The sequence below is a fragment of the Chiloscyllium plagiosum genome, unplaced genomic scaffold, assembly GCF_037043375.1.
Source record: "Chiloscyllium plagiosum isolate Xiang-an unplaced genomic scaffold, Cpla_swu_hap1 HiC_scaffold_52, whole genome shotgun sequence".
In the NCBI taxonomy this organism is placed as follows: Eukaryota; Metazoa; Chordata; class Chondrichthyes; order Orectolobiformes; family Hemiscylliidae; genus Chiloscyllium; species Chiloscyllium plagiosum.
Window position 1 is genome coordinate 8,379,980 of NW_028270190.1, and position 15,367 is coordinate 8,395,346.

Sequence of the window (15,367 nt, forward strand, 5' to 3'; positions counted from 1 at the left end):
ACAATGTGATATTCTGTAGAATACATCAAATTTGCAGGATTCTTTCCTGGAACAACTAATGGGTCAAGTGAAAACACATCCAGTGATAATCTCTGTCACAGGGGAACTCCTCTCATAAAATGCTTCTTATCAAGAAAATGGAAATACTACTCTGCATTACTACATCATTACATCTGTATCATTAATACACATCAGTATGGAAGTATGCACAGCATGTGCTTTATGAGCCTTGACAATCCGAACCTGCAGTTTCAGAACCACACATTTTTTACCACCTTTGGATTTCTATCAATACCATGTAGTGACTTGACAATAACTCCTCGTTGGCCAACATATAGTTCCGTTTCATCAACAAATTTGTCATTTTATTCACCCCCCCCCCCCACAGAAAAAAATCAACATATTTTGTAAGTTCTGAAATACAGCAACAAATGCATGACCTGGGCCACAGTAGAATATAAAGCTTAGAGCTTGGGCTAGCACGGTGGCTCAGTGGCTAGCACTGCTACCTCACAGTTCCAGGCACCTGGGTTTCATTCCCGCCTCAGGCGACTATTTTTGAGGAGTTTGCACATTCTTCCTGTGCCTGCATGAGTTTCCTGCCAAACTCCAAAAGATGCGGAGGCTTGGCGAATTGTCAATGCTAAATTGCCCATAGTGTTGGGTGCATTAGTCAGGGATAAATGAAGGGAAATGAGTCTCTGTTGGTTTCTCTTTGGAAGGTTGTTGTGGGCTTGTTGCGCCAAATGGCCTGTTTCCACACTGCAGCGAATCTAATCTAGAATAACATATGAAGGCCGTTCAGCCCACTCGATGTGTGCTGCCCATGTCATCATTCTAAACATATGTCATTTGTCTGCACATGGTCCATTTCTCAATTCTTTGGTTTTTCATGCATCCTGCATTAAAAAAATATGTTTGTTGCAAATCTACTTTAATGTTTCCCCCCCTCACTTTAAAACGATGCAGCCTAATATGTGACATTTCCACACTGGGAAAAAGGTTTTAACTATCGACCCTATCAATTCATCTCATCATTTTGCAATTCGATCAGGTTTTCCCTCGGCCTCTGAGACTCTTGAGGTCCTTAATCCAAGTACATCCCTCTTCAACTGATAGCTGATGGATTGCTATCTGTGAAACATCCTGGTAACTCTTTTGCACGTTTTACGAAGACTCCATATCCTTTCCGATATTGTTGCAAACAGAACTGCACACAACATTCCAATATGGCTCAATTCTTATATCCTTAAATTATGACTGTCCAACGAGCTCATTGAAGGATCATACTAATGAAGATACGCATATCATTTGGCTTATTTACCACCTTATGCACTTAAGCTGTCACCTTCCGGTAGAAATGGTATTCTTCGTCACAAAACAATGAAAAAGGAAATCTGTATTAAGTTTGGCAAATGTCAAATTCAATTCAATAAAAATCTACAATTAAGTTTAGATTTAATTAAAATTAAGCAAGTTTAATGGATATCATGTAAGAATTTAAAATATATGAAAATAATACCTGGTTCACTAACATGTTTAGAACATAGAACATTGAACAAAGAACAGTACAGCACAGAACAGGCCCTTCAGCCCACGATGTTGTGCCGACCATTGATCCTTAAGTGAGGTAAACTTAATGTACGAATTCTCAAATTTCTGTGACCATATGCATGTCCAGCAGTCTCTTAAATATCCCCAATGACCTCGCTTCCGCAACTGCTGCTGGCAACGCATTCCATGCTCTCATAACTCCCTGTGTCAAGAACCCGCCTCTGACATCCACTCCATACTTTGCGACAAACAGCATAAAAGTATGACCACTCGTGTTAACAATTTCTGCCCTGGGGAAAAGTTTCTGGCTATCAATTCTATATATGCCTCTCATTATTCTCTACACCACAATTAGGTCGCCTCTCTTCCTTCTTTTTTCCAATGAAAAAAGTCCGAGCTCAGTCAACCTTTCTTCGTAAGTTAAGCCCTCAATTTAAGGCAGCGTCCTGGTAAACCTCCTCGGAACCCTCTCCAAAGCATCCACATCTTTCCCAAAATAGGGCGATCAGAACTGGACACAGTATTTCAAGTGCGGTCTAATCAAAGTTTTATCGAGCTGGAACAAAATTTCACAGCTCTTAAACTCAATCCCCTTATTAATGAAAATCAAAACACTTCTTCAAAGAAAATCTGCCTGTCATACCGGGCCTGGTCTACATGTCACCAGACACATATAAGCAATATGGTTGAATCTGAAGTGATCATTGAAGCAGCTTAGGAAGTCAGTCACGTGCAGAGATAGTCGTCCAGCATAATAGGTTCTGAATTACTCATTGAGAATTAATTTATTCGCATTTAGTGGATGGTAATATATACCTATCACCTACACGTATAAACATATATATATATATATATCACTTTATTTCCAGATTACAGTTAACTGTCAGAATGAATATCATGGAATGATTAACAAAGGTATCCCGAATTGAATATAAGCAGAACGTCGATCATTATTAGTTTTGTTGGATTAATAATTTCCTGACACTTTTGCCGTGTGAAATTTATTTGGAAATTATCAACCTTAATCTGGATGTTGTGCACCTCATAATCCACGCAGACATGGCTGAGTTGGGATCTGAGATGTCACTAATATCGTACACCCTTTGAATATCTTTGGACGAGATGGACAAATGTGATAATTCCAGATTTATCATTATCTAATGCATCACTTGGCTATGGTTGGACAGAACACATTAGGCTTTGGAACACCTGAATTGGCCAGGTGTGAGAATTTTAACCCCCATTAATCACGGCAATCTTGTCTGATTCCTTCTTTTTCAGTTCTGAGATTTCTTGCAGGCTGCCATTAATTTCATATGCATTTAGATTCTGCAACGTTGTGATTTTTCAATAGCTTACTCCAGGTCATGGGTAGTTGGTCATAGCATTTGCATTTCCTGATCTCTCTCATCCATATAAGCCAAGTGGAGCAGACGTTGTTGCTTTTAGCCATTAGTGCAGATATTGAGCATTGTTGAGATGATGGCAACAGTTTGGACATCACACCACTTTTTATGGGACCTCATATCATGTTACTAATGGTAAACAACTGGACAAACTGATCTTCTTCTTTCTTTGTCAACTAATTGTCAGCTTTGTTCTGGTAATGCACTGATGCAAATTTGGTCAGAATACAAGTCATTCTCAAGCATGACTTTAGATTTTGGGATTGATTCAAGTTTCTGTTGTCAGGACTAAATCTATTGGAAGATTGATCTCTGCTTCAAACGGCATGCCTGTATTTTTCATAACATATGGATTCGTACAAAGTGCAAAACCTCAAAATTTTCCACCTCTCACCAATATTCAACAGACAGATGGCCGTTAACTCACGCAGCCCAGTCAACTGTCCCAGTCCTTGGTCAGAAAGATTTGGTCAGTTGACTAGGCTCTGTTAGTTGACGGCCATATATCAACTGAACATTGTCTGACCCATTGTATGAATTCACCCATCACAGATTAATATCAGCTGGATGAGGAGATTGTTCAGTTTCAGGTTCTTTGTTGGATAATTTTTGTCATTGAGGAACCTCTACTGTTCGGTGAACCATTACAGATTGATTGATATTCTTGAGTTGAATGTCATGCACCGGTTGGAGAGTGTCTGATTTCTGAATGGCATGACTCAATATATGCTAAACGGAGGGACTGGGCATTCAACTGACAATGTGACGTGTCGGGTTCAGTTGTGTTATTTGGAGTTATTCTATAAGTCGAATAGGCTGTATTATTTGCACCATATGCTTTTTGAAACTGAAGTTCATTTGAAATGTTTTATTGCCTCAGGCTTCCATAAAATCCCGCACCGGGGAAACAGGCCGTTTTGCCCAACACATCCACAATGACCCTCTGGAGGGTATCCCACTCAGAACATTTCCCGACACCATTACTCTACATTACCCATAATGCACCTCACCTGCACATCCCTGAATACTATGGACAATTAATCTAACTTGTACATCTTTATATTGCGGGAGGAAATCGGAGCTAACAGAGGAAATCCATACACACACAAGGAGAATATGTAAACTGCACACAAGCAGGCGCCCGAGACTGGAATCGAGCCCAGTCCCTTCTGCTATGAGGCATCAGTGCCCACCATTGAGGCATTGTGCTGCACGAGATGGAGATACTGAATGACTTGAAGTCAAAGAATTAGATTCAGATTTTCAACTGAGTGTTGAATTTTGTGTGTGCGTGTGGAGAGCACTTCTGTTATGTGATTGCAATTGTCTTACACAGTTGCGAAAATTTCTGCCTCAGAGGACAAATTGCTGGAATTAATAGATCTTGTCAGCCCTGCAAACTGTGCGTAAATATAGTTTTGTATTCAACTTGCAAAATAATTCAACCTTGCACGCTAATTTTGAAGGCAGTCTAATTGTAAATATATTCTTGTCAAAGAGGAGTTTTAACTGTGCTTTATAACTCTGAGATATGAAGCAGGCTCTGGAGTAGTGGTGCTGGAAGAGCACAGCAGTTCAGGCAGCATCCAAGGAGCTTCGAAATCGACGTTTCGGGCAAAAGTCCTTCATCAGGAATAAAGGCAGTGAGCCTGGAGCGTGGAGAAATAAGCTAGAGGAGGGTGGGTCTGGGGAGAAAGTAGAAATGACCTGGGAGTTGCAGTGGGAGAGGGACTCCCTGAGATTCTTGTCGAGAGAGGAGGAAAACGTCTTCAAGGCAGGCATCCTTGCAAGAGGATTCGCAGTAGACATTGTTTTTACCTCGTTGATTTTAACCCTACTGATAGGATAGGATAGAGTGCTCTCTGTCCTAGGGACTAAACTGAATGACTTATGGCACTTATGTAGAAATAGAATATGGAGGACTAATGCCATAGTAGATGACATATGGATAAAACAACACCCCTACACGTTCAACCCTTTGAAAAAAAAACTGATTTGGTCCACCTATGCATGCAGATAGGCTGTTGGTTCGTCCTCACGCTTTAGTCTATATCGTGAAATGTATCCCTATGCTGGACCACACAGCTTTTCATGTATCTGCACAGTAACTACCGGAGACGATTTGAATTCTTTCATATGGTAATCGCTATTGATACTGGTCCAGGTTCGAATTAGCAAATGCAGAAGGACCACAAGAAATCTTTGGACCAAGCTGGCGATATTTGTTTGATTGAACGTCAAGGCTTTGTACATAATACCGAGTAGCTATTTATTTTGCATTTAAAGGAGATGATTTCATTTCACACACACAAGAATGAGGATCATTTCTTTCAGAAGCTGTCTCTGGCTCTTACACACAAATACACATTTTCACTCATACTTGCGCACAAACTCTTTCAAACATTCTCTTCGTATCACATAAACTGATTCAAAGTCACACACGCAGTCTTTCTCGTTCTCTCATGCAGTCACATGCGTGCTTTATCAGAAATGCAGAAAGAGCTGCTCACTCTCTTTCACGTACAGTCACTGACACACGTGAGCAGTTCCTGCCTCTCACACATATGCTGGTGTTTATCCGGAAGTCAATGTTTCCATTTGTAGACATACATTTTGACGGTTCATGAACATTTAGCTGCAGCTAGAGGTTTTTAAATAATGCTTAGCAAGTCTGCTCTCGGTCCAGTTGATCAGTGAATTGAGAAAATTCGTGCACTCAATGTGCAATTTAATGACAATTTTCTGGCATAATGGGATCTTTACTTACAAAGTTTCTGCCTCTGAGGTGGAATGCTACAGTACATTTTAGAGGATTGTGGACTATCGTGGCTGTTCAGAGTTTTTTCAAATGCCGACCCCTCATCCCTCTACTTCTGGGCACAGAAGTTGAAGGGGCCTTTGGACAAATTGATAAAATGTTTAATTTGCATGTTGATTCCCAGAGGACCTTGTGGAGAATCACTGAAATTTGAGGAAAAAACTATATATCTACATCATTTGTGAATGGAATGGAAACATAACCTGATGCAAAGGTTGACAGGTAGAGCACATAAAGTGTATCCTCCACTCTGAGAAGAGTTTTTCGGGGCTTAAAGTAGTGCAAGATAAAATGTGAGTGAATGACTCAAGACATTGAGGGAAAGACGAGACGCAGGGCAAACATATGTCGATTCGAACCAGGTTAAGTAAGCTAATTATGACAGGTGGTTTTCGAAGCCAATACAACACCAGAAGCTCTTCAACATCTTAGAGAGATTTAGACCTTTGACGAAAGTCAAATCTCACCATCTCACAGAGTATTCAAAACCGATGCATTGTAACTGCTCAGCAGGACAATAACCCCTGCAGGTTATGGGTTATTCTCTAAACTAAGTACTTTAGTTTCACGTCATACTCATAAATTGAAAACGAAGCTGGGGGGCATACAGAGAATTATTGGCACCTGGCTTAACTGCAATAGGAACAAAGGAGCATGGCATTGAGAAGCGGCAGTAGGCAAATCATTCCACAGAGCCCGCTCTTCTGTTTAATATGATCAAGGCTGATCTTATCCTGGTCTCAACTCCACTATCCCACCTACTCCCCATAGCTCTTTATGGCGCATTTCATCGCAAACACGTCTGTTTCTTTCTTGAACCTGTTGGTTGATTCTACCTCCACTGAATTCTGGGGCAGTGAGTTCCAGATTCACAAAACCCTGAGGGTGAAGTTTCTCCACATCTCAGTTTTGAATCTGCATCCGCTCACTCTATCTCACGGTGGCACAGTGGTTAGCACTACTGCCTCACAGCGTCAGAGACCCAGGTTCAATTCCCGCCTCAGGAGACTGCTTGTGTGGAGTTTGCACGTTTTCCCCGTGTCTGCGTGGGTTTCCTCCGGGTGCTCCGGTTTCCTCCCAAAGTCCAAAGATGTGCAGGTCAGGTGAATTGGCCATGCTAAATTGCCCGTAGTGTTAGGTAAGGGGTATGGGTGGGTTGCGCATCGGCGGGTCGGTGTGGACTTGTTGGGCCGAAGGGCCTGTTTCCACACTGTAAGTAATCTAATCTCATCTCTATGAGCTCCTTTTCGAGAAAATCCCACAAGGGGGAAAATCTGACCAACATACCCAGCTTACAAATGCCCTTTAGTATTTTAAATATCCCAATCCAATCGGCTCTAATTCTTATGAACTAGAGCGAGTACAAGCCCAATGCATTTAAACCCTCATTGTATCATAGCCCGTTCATCCCTGGAGACTAATCTGATAAACCTCCTCTGAACTGTTTCCAGTTGCACCACATCCTTCTTCAAACGAGGAGACCAAATATAAACACAATATTCTAAGTATGGACACATTCAAGCCTCACAAAAGCATAACAACGCTTCTTTATTTTTATAATGCTGTCCTTTTGTAACAAATACCAAAACTCTATTTGCACAGATCATAAACAATTGAGAATTGTGAACTGAATCCTATGGCATACCAATAGTTTACAGTTCGCTAACAAAAGAAGGGTCCATTTACCCAGAGTCTCTGCTTTGTGTCAGGCAATCAATTCTCTTTCCCAGCGAGTACTCCATACTTAGCCTCCTGGGATCGAACATTCTGCTTCAGTCTTCTGTACAGCAGTTTGTCAAACACCTCGTGGAACTCCAGGAATATTATGTCCACCATATCCCCATTAGCCACTTTTCTGCTGACATCCTCAAATAACTCCAGCAAGTCTGTAAAGCGCAATTTGCCCTTCATGAAAGCGTGTTTCACTGGTAAATTGAGTTTTGCTTTTCTAAGTGTTCTGTTAACTCCTCCTTTGTGATTGACCCCATCCACTTCCCTATTACACAGTTCAAACTAACTGCTCCTTAGTTCAAAAATCTCCTCTATTGTAGAAGAATGTTCCCAATAACTACACGCTCACCGTAAACTGCTTCACATTGGATCGAGGCTGATCTGCACTCAACCTAATAACCACTGTATTCGTTGTTGTTACTATTCTCACAGCGATTCTGTTCCCAAATACACACCTCCCAATAACTACACACTGACTGTAAAAGGTTTTACAGTGATTCTGGTTTGATCTACAGACCTCACATAAGTATAAACTCACTTTAAAGAGTCTTAGTGATTCTTGCCAGATGTACACACATCCCAGTAAATATGTGCTGATTGTAAACAGTCTTACAGTGATTCTGGCCTCATCTACACACTTTCCAGTAACGAGACGCTCGCTGTGAAAGTGCCTCACAGTGATTCGATGTCTATCTACACACATCCCAATAACTATACGCTGACTGTGAGGAGTGTACCTTGTTCATGACCTCATCTCCACCCCTCGCAATAACTATACCCGGACTTTAAATAGACTCATAGTGATTATTGTCTCATCTACGCACGTCCCAACAACGAAATGATGACGGTAAAGTATCTCATAGTGATTCTGTCCTGATCTACAAAACCTTGCAATTACTATACACTGGCTCTGTAGGGTCTCACAGTGAATTTGGCAGCATCTACGCACCTCCCAATAATATATGTTTACTGTAAATAGTCTCGCAGTGATTCTGTCCTAATCTACACACCTCCCAATAACTCTATGCTGACTGTAACGACTTTCATTGTCATTCTGGCATCATTAACGCGCGTCCCAATAACTATAAGCTCACTGAAAAGAGTCTCCTAGGAACTCTGGGCACATCTGCACACCTCCCAATGCCAAGTGTTGACTGTAAAGAGTCTCACGGTGGTTCTGACATGATCTGCAACACTTAGCAATAACCATATCGTTAGAGTTTCATCTCCACAATTTTCAATAACTTTATTCATACCGTAAAAAGTCTCAAAGTGACACTGGCATCACCTACACACCTCCCAATAGCTATTCGCAGACTGTAAATTGTCTCAGAGTGATTCGAGCTGACCCACAAACCTCCCAATAACTATGCGCTGTTTGCATGAAGCTAGCAGTGAATCTGGTCTCATCTACGCACCTCCCACCTAACTACGTGTTGACAGAAAGGAGTCTCACAGTGATTCTGTGTAAGCTGTGCATCGCCCAATAGGTATTCACTGACTGCAAAGAGTCTCACACTGATTCTAGCCTGATCGATACAACTCCTTCGCGTTGTGGCCATCCCTCGACTTTGAGGATGGTGATTTTCGATTGGTTGATCTACGTAGGAGTTGTCAGATGGGTTATGAGTCCAAACGTGGCTTTGAAAGTTCTACCACATTCAGGACATGTAGTCCAGATGGCAGATCGAGCTTTGTGTGTTATTGCCTTGTTTTCCGTTTTCTTCTCTTTTCCTCTAATTCTGCACATCTGTTGGCTTCGAAAGTTGACGTTCCTTCTCGGATGATGGTTTGCCAGATTTTTCTGTCCTTGGCATTGATATCCCAATTGTTTATATCGTTGTTGCATTTCTTCATCTTGGAATTAAAAATGACTTTGATTCTCTTCTGTAGTGCGCCTGTCTTATGTTTGCCTTCTTCAAACTGGGAGTAGAAGATTTGATTCAGTAGATGTTAATCTTTCATTCAGAAAACATGACCACTCCATCTTAACTGGTTCTTGATCAGGTCGGGTTCAATGTTTATTGTTTTTGCCTCATTCAGCACGCTGATGTTGGTTCTTCTAACTTTACATCTGTTATTCAACATGTATCGGAGGCAGTGTTAATGGAGCTTTTCAGGTACCTTCAGATGTTGTCGGTATGGTGTCCAAGTTTCTGTTATATACAGGATCGTTGAGATCGCCGCCACTTTGTACACTAACATTTCGGTGTCTGTTTTGACAGCACGATCATGAAAGACCCCTGTTTGGAGTTGAAAATGTGTTGCTGGAAAAGCGCAGCAGGTCAGGCAGCATCCAAGGAACAGGAGAATCGACGTTTCGGGCATATGCCCTTATTCAGGAATAGGGCTTATGTCCGAAACGTCGATTCTCCTGTTCCTTGGATGCTGCCTGACCTGCTGCGCTTTTCCAGCAACACATTTTCAGCTCTGATCTCCAGCATCTGCAGTCCTCACTTTCTCCTGTTTGGAGTTATCCATAAGTTCTTCTAGTGCATTTAGGGCAATGCTGGATATCGCCATTAAGATCAACCTTTGAGGACAGGTGACATACAAGATATAGAAAGTGTTCCACGTTTTCCAGGGATTTTTGCCATGTTGAATTGACGGTTCTATTCGAAATGTCTCAGGTGGTGACGGTTGATATATAATCTAAATCTTTATGGAATTGATGATAATCCAAGTGTCATGTACGCACGCTTGAAAGCAGTCATAAGCTGTTGCATGTGGTTTTCTGAGAGACCTGCAACACTGTTGTCATCTGCATATCGGAACCTGATGAGTGAACTCATAGGTGTCTTGTTTTTGGCATCAAGACGGGCAAGATTGAAAAGTCTGCCACCTGTTCTGTATACAATCTCGATTCCAGGGATGATGTGAATGATTGTTACAGTAAATATGGTGAACAAAGTTGTGGCAATCACCTATCTCTGTTTTCCTCCTTACCTGACTTGAAAAGGCTCACAGTTACTGTTACTGACCATAACTGTGACAAGCATGCCATCGTGGGATATAGATCCCATCTAGAACTGGAGACTTGTCTAACTTAATAGCTTTTAGAATACACAACACTTCCTCCCTCCTTATGCCGACTTGACCTGGAGCAAATGAATATATATCCCTAACCTCAACATCCACCATGTCCCTCTCCTCGGAGAATACCTATGCAAAGTACTCATTAAGAATCACACACATTTTTTCTGACTGCATACGTATCCTTCCACCTTTGTCCTTGAGAGGGCCAACGCTTCCCCTCGTTACTCTCTTGCTCATCATATATGAATAAAAGGCTTTGGGTTTTTCCTTAACTCTGCTTGCTAAAGATATCCTATGACCACCTTTAGCCCTCTTAATTTCTCATTGCAGATCGGTCTGACATTCCCGAATTTCTTCCACTGCTTCATCTGTCTTCAGTTGCCTAGAACATATGTATGCATCATTTTTCCTCTAAGCCAGTCTCACAATTTCACCCACCAACCATGGTTCCCTGACCTTACCATTCCTATCCCTCGTTTTCACAGGAAACTCTTTCCTGAACTTTAATCAATTTCTCTTTAAAAGCCTCCCACATATCAGATGTGGATTTACCGTCAAATAGCTGCTCCCAATCTAATTCCCCAGCTACTTCCAAATTTTGGATTTGTAAGCGTTATCCCAGTTTAGCACTCTTTCTTTACAACCACTCTCACCTTTGTCGATGAGTATTCTAAAAGTTATGGAATTGAGATCACTATTTCCAAAGTAATCCCTAATGAAATTTCAACGACCTGACCAGGCCCATTTCTTAACGTCAGGTTCAGTATGCCCCCTCCCCGAGTTGGACAGTTCACATGCTGTTATGGAAAATCCTCCTGGATGGTCCTTACAAATTCTGCTCCAACCAGACTCTAAAGCTATGTCGAGGCCAGTCAAAGTTGGGGAAACTAAAATCTCCGATCACCATCATCCTGATGCTCCTACATCTACCAATGATCTTTCTCCGTATTTGAACCTCCATCTCAAGGTTGGAGTTGGCAGGCCTGTAGTACAACCCCAGCATTGTTACTGGTGGGGGTTGTTTCTAAGCTCTGGCCATAATTCCACACCATTCGATTCCTTCATAGTGACCTGCTTCAGGACAGATGTGATATCCTCTCTGACCAGAAATGCAACCCCTCCCTTTCACCATACTCTATCCCGCTTGTAGCATCAATGGACATGGATATTTAGTTGCTAATTATGCCCTTCCCTCAACCAAGTCGGTGTAATTGCAGTAGCGTAATTCTCCCAGGTACTAATCCAAGCCCTAAGTCATCTGCCTTACCTACAACACTTCTTGCATTATAACAAATGCACCTCAGACCACCAGTTTGTTTGCGTTCATCATCTGCTCCCCGCCTCCACTTGTCTTTAGTGATGCTGACTTCATGATGTCGTTCCTTACAGGCTTTAGACACTACCTCCTTAATGTCCACTAACCCCCTCATTTGCTTCCTATCTCCTGCCACATCAATTTAAACCCTTCCCCAACAGCATTAGTAAAAACACCCCCGAGGACGTTGGTTCCAGTCTGGCCCAAGTGAAGACCATACAATGTGTAATGGTCCACCACTGCCAGAACTGGTCCCAATGTCTCAAAACTCTGAACCCTTCTCTCCTGCACAATTTCTCAAGCCACGCATTCGTCTTGATTGTTCTGTCATTCGTACTCTGACTAGCATGTGGCACGGGCAGCAATGCGGTGATTACTACCTCTGTGGTCCAACTTTATAACTTGGCTCCTAACTCCCTAAATTCTGTTTGTAGGACCCCATTCCGTTATTTTCTTAACTATTTCATTGGGGCCTATGTGCACCACGACAGCTGGCTGTTCACCATTCCCCTTCAGACAGTCCTGCAGGACAATCTGAGACATCCCTCACCCGTGCACCTGGGAGGCAACTTATCATTCGGGAGTCTCAGTTGTGAGAAAGTGAGGACTGCAGATGCTGGAGTTAAGAGCTTAAAAATGTGTTGCTGGAAAAGCGCATCATGTCAGGCAGCATCAAAGGAGCAGGAGCATCGACATTTCGTGCATAAGACTTTCTTCAGCCTTTCCTGAAGAAGGCCTTATGACCGAAACGTCGATTCCCCTGCTCCTTTGATGCAGCCTGACCTGCTGCGCTTTTCCAGCAACACATTTTTAAGCCACTATCAGTGACTTTGCAAAGCCACAGCAAAAACAGGTGCACACACAAAGACAAGGGACCACTAAACACGAAATCATACACAGATTCAAACAAAGCTACCCACGCATATAGTTAAAAATCACACAGCACCAGGTTATAGTCCAACAGGAAAAACTGGAAGCATGAGATTTCGAAACGCTCCTACTTCATCAGGTGTTTGAAATGAAGAAACAGAGCTTGAAAAGCTCGTGCATCCAAATAAGTCTGTTGGACGACAGCCTGGTGCTGTTTAATTTTTAACTTTGTCCACCCCAGACCAACGTTTGCTCCTACAAATACTGACACACATAGACAGAGAAACGGTTCCACACCAACACAGGCACACACACAAAGAAACATTACAGTAAAAATACATATGAAGACACACAGGTATGCATGAAGACACGCGCAACTGAAAGCAGAATCCAACAGAGCTGGACGTGTTCTAACACACAGAGTCTTGGCTTGACAAAAGATCTTCAATCATGTACAGACAGGAAGAAACACAAACACATTCTCGAGCACATGCGCATACAAAGAACGACATGGCGTTGTACTGGCATGGATAACAAAGTGCAAGAATACGATTTATCTATTAGATAAATTGACTGCCTGTAACAATGTAGGAAGGGATAAACGTCCTTGAGCTCCATGAAACACTCAGTGGCGGATAACAATTCGAATCGTTGTTATATCATAGCAGATATAAAACAACAGCTCTCAGTTATCAAACACATACTCCCCACAGTGAGGGAATTAAATAGGAATGATTCTGACAAAAAACAATCGCAACTTTGCATAGATTACACCACATTTATTTACAGGTTGACCGAATCCAGTTAGCAGTAGACATAGTTATAGACTAGCCATGAGTTCTGAAGAAGGATCACTGGGCTCGAAATCTTGCCTGTGCTCTTTCTTCACAGATGCTGTCAGACATGGTGAGTCTCTTCAGCAATTGCTGTTCTTCACACTTAAAGGGTTGACTTATCTGTCAACCAGTAGAACGAGAAGCCCCTTTGAGGGAGGCAGCAGTGAAATCACTTGGAAGAATGCGCTGTTAGTTTGCCATTGATCAGGCTTCAGTACTTGGGTTTCTTTATTAGATGAATAATGGATGTGACAGGAACTTTCACCACGTCACTGAGTTGATCTCTGAATTTAGACTGCGTCACCACATAAATAAACGTATTTGTACAGCAACTTAAACTTTGCAGCATACTTCCAACTTGTTGAAAATTAATTTCAGACACTGTATAATACCCAGGATCTTTTTCTGTCACGGTATAGTATATGATTTCAATTACATACACTGACCACAGAAGGATAAAAACGCCAGATAGACTAAAAAGTAAAATCACAGTCTTCCTTCTGCTTTCCATCTCTCGGTCACTGTGATTCCCTCCTTTTCTCTGACTTCTCAGTCCTTTACGGACCCTATTGGCCTGTAAAATGTGCCTGACTGTCAAAGTGTTAATGAATCGAATTAAAGTGAATGGCAGCAAAGGAGTTAAAACCTTATCGAACCAATCAAAGCCCATCCATCCAGAATAATAACTGGGTTTTGCAGAACAGAACCAGGATATATTGCTAACTATTAGCCAAGGTTCATATACAAAATAGAAAGGTATGTTTTTAAAACAGAGTAAAATGCAGATTATTGATATCACTATGGCAGCCGTTTTCCTGGTGCAGTATTTAATTTTCATCTTCTGGCAACAAATGGCAGCAAATCGATCAAAGGAGAATGCAACAGTGAGCCAGACAGAGCAGTCTGTCGCTGCAGATACCAGGACAGCAATAAAACTACACACAGGGGTGAAGTCCAGGAAAATCCATTGGAAATAATAATTACTGATTTGTCTCAATATGACTTCTGTAATAAGTACATCCACCGTTGCCATTGCCACGAGATAATGAGAGGTGCAAGCTGAAAGGCCACAATTCTCCCGAGACATGATCACAATTCCTAGCAAATTCACTGGAAAGGAGAGAAGGAAAAAAATGACAGAAAATAACTAAAATAGTTTTGTTCTCTTCTGTAGTTGGCTGTTACCCCAAAATGTTTGCAATGAGATTAATGTGTGTATCGTTTGGAAGATGGGCAGACTCAAAGGGATGGAGACTTATTTTTAACAGATCCAACACATTTACAACATATTCAGTTCTCAGTTTGGCAGAGTCTGTACATAATTTCTACACCGAAAAGTAAAAAAAGGGAATGGGGTTAAAAGGTTTTACATAAATTGGTTAAAGTTATGAACTGCAAGCACTAATCACCGAAATTAAAGTCATGATGAATTCCTTTGAACAAAACAAGAGCAGAGTTTAATCAACATGGCTAACGAATTTTCAAAACTATGTGGAATTATTTCGATTGCTAGCACAGTTAATATCTGCAGAACAAAAATTGATTCAGATAGTCATATAGATGGATACCACTTAAAAAGATCCTTTGATAAAATCTGCCTGTCTTCAACAACTCCCTCTTAAATATTCTAAACCGATTTACCAGCATCACAAGTGCACTTCAAGAAAAAAAACAAAATATTATTATGGTTACTGTCTTTATAACACTTACAGGCTGTGAATTCTAGTTTCTCACCACCCACTTGGAAGAAAATGTATTTTCCTCACATCCTTTCCAAATATTCTGCCTTTAACTTTGAATC